At 54.5% G+C, this 11,435-nt stretch overlaps 2 non-coding genes across 2 annotated transcripts; both read right to left on the bottom strand.

The window, feature by feature from the left end:
- Positions 1 to 9,025: 9,025 nt before the first annotated feature.
- On the bottom strand, positions 9,026 to 9,098 carry TRNAF-GAA. The gene has a single exon. It is a non-coding gene; the product is annotated as a tRNA-Phe (tRNA).
- A 1,203-nt stretch (positions 9,099 to 10,301) lies between these two features.
- On the bottom strand, positions 10,302 to 10,383 carry TRNAS-UGA. Its single transcript has one exon. It is a non-coding gene; the product is annotated as a tRNA-Ser (tRNA).
- Positions 10,384 to 11,435: the final 1,052 nt, after the last annotated feature.

The following is an 11,435-nucleotide window of genomic DNA, read 5'->3' as shown; positions in this document are numbered from 1 at the left end:
CATCAAGCACCTCCTCCTGGGCCCTGAATTCCTTCCACCTTCCACACGGCCACTTTTACAGACACCCCTTCCCTGGTACTGCCCTCGCTTAGCTGCACAGAGGAGTTTTCACCCCCAGTCTCTGCCTGTCACTGCCCAGCAGCCCTCTGGCACCATTCCTGAGGGTCACCGTGCCTCACTCTCTTCCTGCCATGTTGGGAAAGACAGCTCCCATCTCTCCTTGGTAAAAGTCAGGTGGGCCAACTAGGGGCAGAAGCCCATTTTATGTTTTCCTACTGCAGAGCCCAAGCTCAGGGACTCACCTTCAGTGCCACCCAGAGGGGAGGCAAGCAGGGCAATTTGTCCCAGGCCCCACAGGGGCCCCATGAGACTACAGCATTGCAACTTTTTTTTAATGGAAGGGGCTCCCAAAATTGCTTTGCTCCAGACCCCCTAAATCCTCTAGGGCAGCCCTGCTCATCTTGGGTGCAGACACCACTGTGCTCCCAGAGAACAAGCTGCCCCTGCACAAAGAGGGATGAAAAGACCTGCTAAAGTCTGGGATTAAACCAGGGACCTTTAGATCTTCAGTCTAACGCTCTCCCAACTGAGCTACTTTGGCAGCTGCATGGGAGTATTTTGGCCTGTTGCTTCTCTGTCGGGAATGTTTTTGCAGCAGTTGCACACAAAAAGGACGTCATTGGGAGCGGCCCATGAAGACAAGACTCACTTTTGCCTGCCTTGCTCAGCTTGACTTGCTGCTTCACCCCGTTCCTGCTCTAGTGCCCGGGTTGACCTGGCGGTGGAAGGGGACTGGGGGCCAGTGGCACGGGGAGGAGGTTGAGCTGGACCCTGAGCTAGACTAGACCCTGGCAGTGAGACTCTGGCCACCACTTGCCACCCCCCCCCGTTGTCCTGGCTTCCCCCACTGGGCGTCATGTCGGGAGGGACGTGGGGCTTCTGCCTCCCCTCCCCGATTTTCACACTGCAGAGGAGTGTGAACAGGAAAACGAACGGCTGCTCCACACCCCCACCGGAGGAACCCGACATAACCTCAGGATTAAGACCCAAGGACTCAGGCTGAGAACTGATATAACTCCACTCATCTGGGATTTAACAACCTTTCTTCCACGGAGCAGGGCCAGATCCAGTGTTATTCCTGCCCCAAGCGGCAAAAAAAAAAAATTAAAAAAAAAAAATCCACAATTGATGGCAGCTCTACCGTTTTTGGCAGCAAGTTCTTCCCTTCGAGAGGGACTGAGTGGGTCAAATTGCCGCTGAAGAGCTGGACGTGCCTCCCCTCTCCGTTGGCTGCCCCAAGCACCTCCTTGCTGCGCTGGCAGCACCAGATGATGTAGCAGGCGATAGCTAACCCAGGTGGGGCACATGACCCCACACGCCCTCTGCAAGTCTTGCCTCTGAAATTAGGAGAATTGGTGAGTTCAGGGCACAGCTGCACACCCAGGAGAAAGCCCAGCATGACACGCCCAGGGTGAGGGGGGTGCTAAAGCCTGGCATCAAACCAGAAACATTTAGATCTTCAATCTAATGCACTCCCAGCTGAGCTACTTTGGCAACAACCAGGCCCACCAGGAAGGCTTAATACACGAGCCGCAGCACATGCTGGGAAGATTTAAACCTGGATGTCACAACACAGGAGACAAACAGTGGACTTGGCCCCGGGGGGGCAGGCTGGGGCTCCCTATATCCCAGTCACTCAAGCCAGCACCTGCCCCCTCAAGCTGTCACTGGCGCCCCCAGGTCTGGGAGACAAGAGCAGCAGTTCTCACTGGAACAACTCCACCCACAGCTCGCAGGCTCCTCCCAAGCCTAAACCGGGAAACCATCTTGCCAGAAAGCCGCCCACTAGGACTCACCATTGCTCCTTTTCCTTCCACCCAGAACCCCACTTCTTCTTCTCCTGGGCTGCAAGTAGCCACCCCTGGGAAGCCAAGAGGCAGGCACAGGATTCTACCTCCCAGCAGCCAACCGCACCTCCCCAGGCTTTGTAGAACAAATGGTGGCGCTCTACTAACCCCACACGTAGGCCAACCTCCCAGGGCAGAGGAGGCCAAGCCACAAGCATTCAAAAGGCGACTGGCCTAATTCCTCGAGCTTCCCCAGGCTGACGCCAAGGTACTTTGTCCACTGATGTCCCCACCCTCCATCGTGCGGGGGTTGGGGTTATCCCAGGGACAGGCCTGTGGCAGAAGGAGGAGCGCCTTGCTGGACAGCATGGGGAGCTGGGAAAAGGAAGCCAGCATGTTGCTGCCCAGTTTTGGGCTGAGGCCCTTCTGCATGTCAGGCAAACGTGAGAACCACTACACTACAGAAACTCCATCACCGTGCGCTGCCCTGCCCCGCCCTCAAATTCCCTGCACTTTGGTGGTGCTCACCCTGGCACACACCGAGGGGCGAACCTGGAGAACATGGCCGCAGCTCTTCAATGGGTCAGCTGGAAGAGCAGAGGACTGGAGCCGGGGCTCAGGAAGTCGTCCTTACGTCACCCTTGTGACTCCAGCTTGAGGGAGAGCTGCTTTTTCTTCCCTTGCTGAGAAAGAGCAAGAGAAGAAAGAACAGTCAGGTGGGCCAACTGGGTGCAGAAGCCAATGCTGCCTTTTCCTGCAGCTAAGCCTGAAATGAGGGACTTGCATTGGGTAAAGGAACTGCTGTGTTTCCAGGAAACAGCCCACTGCTGCAGAAAAAGGGATGAAAGAGTCCGCTAAAGCCTGGAATTGAACCAGGGACCTTTAGCTCTTCAGTCTAATGCTCTCCCAACTGAACTACTTCAGCACCTGCAGGGGCCCTTTTTGGGCTGCTGCTTCTCACCTTGAAGCTTATTCTCAATAAACCATCACTCCAGTCAATAATGGCCAATGCAAGACGGACATCGCTTGCTATTTTAGCACTCGGAAATGTCATTAACTAGTCTTTGGATCTCCCGAATGCTGCGCTTCAGTTCATGGGGGAAAGGCGAGAGAAGCGACCTTTGAACAAAAGGCCTGGGGTTAACATCCTAACGCTGTCTCTGACTGTAACACTATTTAATAGCGGCCCACCCTGTGCTGGTGACAGTTCCATTGCTAGGTGTTAGTACATTTCAGTTACTGTTAAAATTAAAAGTTTCTATGTGCTTAAAGGAAATGATTTTTTTTATTTGCTTATATATGGCATGAATAAATACAGGTTTACACATCCTAGCATGAAAATGTATTTTATATGACAGAGAAAATCATGCATCCAAACTGTGCATCAAAATCATGCGATGAGCTACAAATGCAATAAGAAATAAGGTATTCAATGGTTTAACATATGGAGCGGGGGTGGGGGGGCACCGAAGACACTTCTTGCCTGGGACGTCACTTGGTCTAGGGGAGGCCCTGTCAGGGAGAGCAGGAGTTAGTCTCACACGCCTATTTCCAGGCTGTTATCTGTGGGCGCCCTGCTCTGGGGGAGGGATCGCGGCAGCCCAGACTCAGGGCTGGAACAGACCCTGGATTGAGGGGGTGGCTGCAGGGTTTGCAGCGCTCTGATGTCTCAGACAATGTGTCTCCCCAAAGCCTCGGATCTGCGTCCCCAGACGGCTCCTGCGCTGCCTCCGCTCCTCTCACAGTCTATAGCAAGGAGCAGCAGCAAGGGTCAGGGATGAGCCTTAGGGCACTAGGTGGGGGGCAGAGGCTTCAGGACTAAACCCAGCACCCAGAGCAGACGGGGATATGAGGCTTTTTCTCTCTCCTTAGCCATGTGCTATAGCTCCGAGAGCTCTTTGAAATGCCTCCACGCCCACAGCCTGGGGAAGGGGAAGGAGTCTCAGGTTCTAGCTCGATTTGGATGAGGATCGCTGGACCCTAGAACCATTCACTGCCCTTTCCCAGAGAAACCTGTGATGCACAGAATGGGGCTGAGATAAATGCTGACAGGAGCCAGGAATTGCTCCCCTGGAATAGCAGCAGGATTGGGCAGCTGGAAATCTCCCCAAAGGAGCTGAAGCCTTGGTGGGTCAGACATAGCTGCCCCAGGTACTGCATGGGAGGTTTAGGTTTGTTTCTGGACAATAGCAGTGAGAGTTTTATTGCCTCAACATTTCAGTAGAAAAATTCAGACCCAAACTGTGTGTGGCGGGGAGGTCGATAGCGGTTTCTTTGGGTTTGATTTAGTTTGTTTTCTCCTTCTCATTGTAAAAGACTTTGATGATTTTGATGGGAACAATGTTGGCACAAGGCCAAGGAAAAATAAGAAAAGTTAAAAATCTGCATTGGGGTGAGGGGGTCTGTGTGTGCCAGGGCAGGGGTGGAGATTTTCATGGGGAGGGGGTTAAGGGATGAATGAGAGGCTTTTGTGGGAACACAGGGGGATGTTTTGCAGTTTAATTTTTCCAAAGGGAAACCTCCCCCCTTTCCCTGTGCTGCTGCCCAGCTCAGACCCCACTGACACCCCTGTGACGAAGTGGGAATTTTCGGAATGTTTTGCATATTGTCTATGCCTCAGTTTCCCCTAGTTGTTGCATGATTATCTAGGTCAGAGGTTCAAAACGCAGGGTGCATCCCACCAGGTGGAATGAAGTAACATTCAGGGGAATGGACCTGGGGCCCAGGCCAGCCCCCAGAATGTGTGGGGAGGGAGCACCCTCCAGCTCCGCTCCTGGCTGTAGCCCCAGCTGCTGGCCCTGGCTGCTGGCCTGGCTCCCAGAGCTCCACTCCCAGCCCTACACCTGTGGCTCTGCTGCTGGTCTCTGCCCCCACCCCCAGCTCTGGCCCCTGCCTCAGCCCCCTGACCCCTGGCTGCGTCCCTTCCCCCACAGCTGTGGCCCCATTCCCAGGTGTGGCTCATGGGGGCACGGAGAAGGGTAAGGGGGGGCGTGACCCTCAAAAAGTTTTGGGACAACTGATCTCAGTGCTGCAACAAGGGTGTTTACTCTGCGGAGACCCCCAAAGGGCAGGTGTGGCTGCTGTCTGGCTGCCTGGGCCCAGACAATGGCCACTAATTCTGTCTCCTAGCAACCGCTGGCCGGGGCGCACCTGCTGCAAGACACCAGCTGGCTGGGACGAGTTGGAGAACAAAGAACGCGGTGGAGGCCAGGTGAGCAAGTTGCCAGGGAAACAGAACAAAGGACAGAAGAGGGGCAAACGGGCCTGGCTGAGCTGGGCTGTTGGGAGCAAGGAGTCTGCTGGTTTGGGGACTCGACGGGACAGCCCAGGCTCTGAGTTCGGGGTCTCCCCAAGATGGACGTTGCTGAATCTTCCTGCTTCCTGTGCGAACACAGAACTTTCCCAGGCTGGATCCCAGACCCCTAATAAACCTTCTGTTGTACAGCGCTCACTGAGAGTCACTGGTGACTATGGAAGTTGGGGGTGCAGGACTCCCCTTCGGGGGGGGGGGGGTTAGGGCTTTCCCAGGTGTCCTATTCAGATGGACTCACAACAGGAAGGTTTTGGGGTGGGACAGGGGGGCTGAAAGGTCCAAGGTCGGTCTGAGGACTTGCTGAAGCCGAGGAGGCTTCCCCCAGTGACAGCATGTGGGAGGAAAGACTTGGACCTGCCAACTTTGTGACCCTGTGAATGTGAAGTGACCAAGTGGTGAGTTAACAATGATACTGTTGCACAGGATCTGACTGGAACTAGGAAACAAAAAGCCCTTACAGTGGAACTCTTGGGTGACTAGAAAGATCTGATTTGTGTTCAACCTTGGAAGGCAATAGATTGTTACATCGGTCAGAACAGCCTGGTTTGGTTTGGTTGGTTGGTTCATGGGTTGGCTGCTTTCCCTGGTAAATTGCAGAGGGTTCAGAGAAGAGCCACGGGAATGATTAAAGGCTTGAGCAGGAAAAGGAGTTTAAAAAAATCCTGCAGCCCAGGAGAACCTCCCACTGCTGGCAATGGGAATTGAGCCTTTTTAACTAGCTGCTGGTACCTGCGGTCTCAGCTATGGATTAAACTGGTGGCAAACACAGCTTCAGCCAAAGAAGTGAAGGATGTAAGTGAAAGAGCAAAGCCGGCCATCCGGGGAGCTGCTGCAGTCCCATCACCACAGCTGGAAGGGAGAAAAGGAAAAACTCCCTGAAGTGCTGGGAGCAGCACCGAGAAAAGGAAGTTTGGCCATGAGATCAGTAGCAATAACTATGAAATGAAGGAGTGCTTTCTCCTCTGTGCCGACAGGTTTGAATTGTGTCACTTTACTACAGGACAAAACTTTAAAATATCCTGCTCTAATTTCAGGATGGGTCTGTAAACATAATCGGTCTCTGTGGGAAGTGGGACATTCAAAATTCCCAAGGAATTTAAGGGGTGGGGTTCACGGTTGGTCACCTGAGGGCAGTGCAGTTCAAACTGATGACCAGAGAGGAGAGAGCAGGGATTGTGGGACACCTACCCGAGGCCAGTTGCAGCGCTGTAATCGACCAGGGTGTCTACACTGGTACCGCGGCGCTGTAGCCCCGGTGCAGAAAGCTGTACACCTCTCGTCAGGGTGTTTTTTTTACAGCGCTGCAACTGTGCAGTTTCTGTGCATTAAGTGGCTTAGCAGTGTGCACACCTCAGGAGTTACACCGCAGAAAGCTGCTTTACTGTGCAGAAACTTGCCAGTGTAGACAAGGCCGTAGATGGCTTAACTAAGAACCCAAGACTGGTCATACTGGGTCAGACCAATGGTCAATCCAGCCCAGTGTGCTGCTGAGAGTGACCAGTGCCAGATGCTTCAGAGGGAATGAACAGAACAGGCTTGTTGACCAGCAAGATGAGGGTTTTTCACCATTGCCTTTAACTTCATTGTTGTTGATTCCTACTTATCCTATCTCACCACACCTCCCCCGAGGCCTCTGGGCAAATCAGGTGTGAACCACTCCTGTGATACAGGCCTGTCCCAATCCAGCTGAATTGAGACAGACTTTGGGCCAATGTCCGTTTGGAAAAGGCCCACTTAACCCAGCGGGTTTCTCAAAGTATCTGTTGCTGTGAACAGCATGTGGTGTGGACGTGTGCAGGGGCAGCAGGTTATATGGGCTCGTGGTGCCCGAGCACCAGGAATATTCAAGGCTGGGGGCTGTGCTCCACCAATATTTGGAGCTGGGTTTCTCCCCTGATCCTGCCTGGAGCGGGCCCTGCCAGCACCCCCCCTTCCCCATCCCGGAGCATCCCCCCCCCGCCTCAGAGCTTCCCTGCCCGAAAAAAAACAGCCGGTGCCTCCATCCCTTGCTTGTGCTGCCGGCTGCCTGCTGCTGCTTCTGCCTAAGGCTATAGAGAGCAGTGACCGGCAGACTGTTGGAGCAGCTCAGGAGGCGAAGGGGAAGGGGGAGAGAGGAGTGGGGAGGAGGCACAGAGGTGCTTGGGAGCCCTCTCTCCCGTCCCCAGCACCCACTGGAGGAGACGCCAAGGGCACTTCCGGCCAGGAGATGGACATCTGGAGTGGACCTCACTCACCGGAGCAGCTGCTGGGGCTTTGGTGAGGCTTGACCCTGTGATCCGCCCCCTCCCCCCGCAGCCCCCACTCCTGTCCAATGCTGGGCAAGGGGCAGCCCCATCCCCAGTGAGGCTATGGTGAGGGGCAGCAGCAGGGGAGGGCACATGTGATGGCAACAACCCCCCCCACCCCCCGGTACCCACCGTAGGGGAGGCGAGTGGGCTTTCTGGACCTAAGAGAGGCCCTAGGAGCATGTGCAGTGACCGTGGTGCAGAGTGAGTGTGCTGCCGGGGGGGGGGTCCTCTCTGGCCCTAGCCCTGGGGTAGCCTGTCTGCACCCCAAGTTCCTTATCCCCAGCCCTTCCCTACCCCAGAGCCTGCACCCCAGCACCCCAACCCTGAGCACCCTCTTGCACTGTGAACCCCTCATCCCCAGCCCCATCCCAGAGCCCTCACCTGAGGGGAAAACCGTGCAACTTAAATTTGGTGGTCAGTTTGGTGTATCATTGTGTTTAGCACAATACTTGATTATTTTACACCCTTTAAAGTGTATAACTAGTTGTATACAGGTGTTACTAAGTGAGAATGTTCTTAATGTTTTCTCTGAATCCTGTGTGGGAGCCTCAGTTTCCCCTATGCATTTCTCAAGGATCTAGATGGTGGGATAAGAGGGTGTGACTGTTGTAGAGGCCTAGAGGGCCAGTGTGATGCCATCTGCACAGAGAATGGCCGATACCCTGTCTCCGGGCAACTGATGGTCTGGGCCGCTCTCCTGCAAGGTGCCAACTGAAGGTGTTGGAGAACAAAGAGATCAGGTGGCCTCCTAATGCCTGGAAAAGAGACAAAGGCCAGAGGAGGGAGTGTCAGTGCCTGTGCGGACTTCCAAGAAGCGCATGGTGTGGAAGGGGACGCTGGGATGCTTTGGAACAACTCCATACAAAGCCAGTCAGGACTCTGGGGGAGCCTCCTCTCTCTGAGCAGACTGTCTCCAGGGCAAGAAGCTTACACCTTCCTGGGTCTGACCTCGGAGCATTCAGCCTTCCACACCGTGCGCTTTCCGCAGCGAGTGTGCCCAGGCAGGTCCTGGGGCAACCAGAGGTCCCTGCACCCCAACTCTGCAGTCAGACGTGACCCTCAGCCAGCCAGTAAAACAGAAAGTTTATTAGACGACAGGAACACAGTCTAAAACAGAGCATGTAGGTACAGAAAACAGGACCCCTCAGTCAGGTCCATCTTCTGGGGGTGGGGAGCCCAGAACCAAGTTCTGGGCCTCTCCCCATTTCCCCATCCAGCTCCTTGTCTCTTCTGGACAAGGAGGCCACCTGATCTCTTTGTCCCCAACACCTTCAGTTGGCACCTTGCAGGGGAAACTGAGGCACCCACACAGTATTCAGAGAAAACATTAAGAACATTCCCACTTTGTCACAACAGGTGCAACAAAATTTAATAACGTATATTGAAGCAGGCAAGTGCTGCTTCTGACTTTCCACTTTTAATTGACCCTTGTAATCTTGTGGTGCCGACGTGTTGTAGCTTCATTTTATATCGGCTTCCAGGGCGGGAGTGCGGGGGCACCACCAAAAGTTACACAAACCTGCTGCCTATGCTCCCAGAGAACAAGCCCCCTCCTGCACAAAGGGGATGAAAGGACCTGCCAAAGCCCGGGATTGAACCAGGGACCTTTAGATTTTCAATCTAATGCTCTCCCAACTGAGCTACTTTGGCAGCTGTATGATAGCACTTTGACCTGTTGCTTCTCTGTCTGGGATGTTGTTGTCAGCAGTTGCACACAAAAAGGACAGGAAAACGAACGGCTGCTCCACACCCCCACCGGAGGAACCCGACACCCTTAGCTGTGGGGAGTAAGAAGTGGCTGTTGGCTGACAGGGCCTGTCCCCGAGCAGCTGGAACAGCAGCTGCCACCTCCCCCTCAGCTCCAGGCTGTGGGAAATGCTCATTGCCTGGCTGCATGGGCGGATGCTGCTCCCTGCTCTGGAGAGCGTCTGTATTGCTCTGTCAACCCCCCGTCTTCACTGAGCCAGTCTGGTAAGGTCCCAAGTGCCCCCTCCGGCCTGGCAGCTGAGAGTCTGTGCAGACATCGGCCCCCCTGCCAGCCCCACAGGCAGCAGCAGCGCCAGCCCCCCAGCACCACAGGGGCACTCAATGCACTTCCTGTGGGGAAATGGCTCCTTGGCATCCAGCTGCTAGAGTGAGAGCCAGGAGAGAGCAGTGTCTGGCTCACCTTGGGGGAGAGAAGAGACCTGGTGAGTGCGGATCTCCCTCAGCCTCCCCCGCAAGGCTGGTCAGTTGTATTGTCACTGTGATAGTCGGTGCTTCCCTTCAGGGCCACCCGCAACAACTCCTCCCCTTCCTTCCAAGGCCCTGCCCCCACTCCACCCCTTCCCCCAAGCTCCCACCCTTGTCCCCTCCTGCCCCATTCCTCTCCCTCCCCCACCTCTTCCTGTCTCTAGCTCCTCCCTCTCCCCGCCCAGCACCTCCTGCACCCCACTGAACAGCTGATCACTGGCAGGTGGGAGGTGCTGAAGGGGAAGAGGAGGAGCTTGTCGGCAAGGCCTGTAGTGGGGCGGGGGGAGCTGGCTGCCAGTGGGCCCTGAGCACCTATTTTTCCTCTGTTGGTTCTGCAGCCCCGTAGCTCCTATGGATTTGCTGACTCAGCTCCTTTCGCACCCTAGAGAGAGGAGCAGAACCAGGGCTATGGCTCATCTATGGGGCACCAGGTGAGTGGCAGAGGCTTCAGGCGCTAAGAGTTTGCCTGACCCCTCAGGGACACAGTGTGAGGTGGTGTCCCAGGGATCTCTAGGAAAGGAGCAGAACAGGATTTACTTGGGCTGGGGAGAGAATTGAGAGTGTCTCAGGGGGTTGTACAGAGGTATTGCCTGGGTGAGCGACTGGCTAAAACACAGGCCTCGCTGTGAGCAGGATTTGATCCTGTGCAGGGGAACCCTATTGGATTTCAACTCCAACAGCTTAACCACTCGGCCATCACAGCTGTGAGCACAAAGCTGCCCCCATGCCAGAGAAACTGGTAAAGAATCCCACTGTCCAGGCTTGAAGTCATCTAACTACAGAATTCCCACCACAAACCTGGCTCCCAAAGCACAGGGGGGATTGGGGGTTTGTTCTGTTTGCTTAGCCATGTGCAGTAGCTCATGCTCCAATACGTCTGTTAGTCTATAAGGTGCCACAGGACTCTTTGCTGCTTTTACAGATCCAGACTAACACGGCTACCCCTCTGATACTCTTAGTGACACTCTCCGATGGATCCCCATCCTCCAGTCACCGTGAGGTAGGTAGGAGTGGATCATTATTATCCCTACTTGAAAGAGGGAGAAGCTAAGGCTGAGAAAGGAGAATTGACTTGTCTTAGGTCACACAGCCAGCCAGTGGCAGAGTTGGGAATAGGACCCAAGAGCCCTGATTTTCAAACTAACCATCAGATCTTGAATTTCAGACACTGAATGACTTGAGTAAAGTGCTCTCAGATGAGCTCCAGACCAACAACAGTGCACAGTAATTATTCAGCAAACCTTGAGGAGGCTCTTACCTTCTAAACAGGGATGGTTGTTTTCTAGTAAAATCAGGAAAAGGGAAGGAGGAAAACTCAAAAGAGGTTCCTCCTGGCGCTCACGTCCGTGAACCCGAATACTCTCTCAGTCCTCAAAGAGAGACCTCGAGAAGGAGACTTGCTGAAGCAAAGCCGCAGGGGTCTCTGAGGTTTCCCTGGCCCCTTGCCCCTGTCCTGGCTGCCTGGCTGATGTCAGCATCTCTCTGTGAGGTCACCACCTCCCCACCACCTTTGACCAATAGTCTGAGGTCCTGCAAAAGGCCTTTGTGATGTCACTGCCACACCCCTCCCTTGCTGTGCTAATGTCCTGCCCCGGGCCAGGCACTTTGGAGGTTTGAGCTACTCCCTGTGGATCACCCCATTCAAGGAGCATTCGTTCTAGGAAGCAAGCCGGCTAGACAGGAAAACATCAGATGCTGCTCCCAATGCTACACTCAGTTTTTCAGAAATTAGTCAACTTTATGGCCAGAAGAGAC

This window comes from Mauremys mutica, chromosome 14 (assembly GCF_020497125.1).
Source record: "Mauremys mutica isolate MM-2020 ecotype Southern chromosome 14, ASM2049712v1, whole genome shotgun sequence".
In the NCBI taxonomy this organism is placed as follows: domain Eukaryota; kingdom Metazoa; phylum Chordata; order Testudines; family Geoemydidae; genus Mauremys; species Mauremys mutica.
The sequence above is the reverse complement of the archived record's forward strand: the minus strand, read 5'-3'. Positions and strand labels throughout refer to the sequence as shown.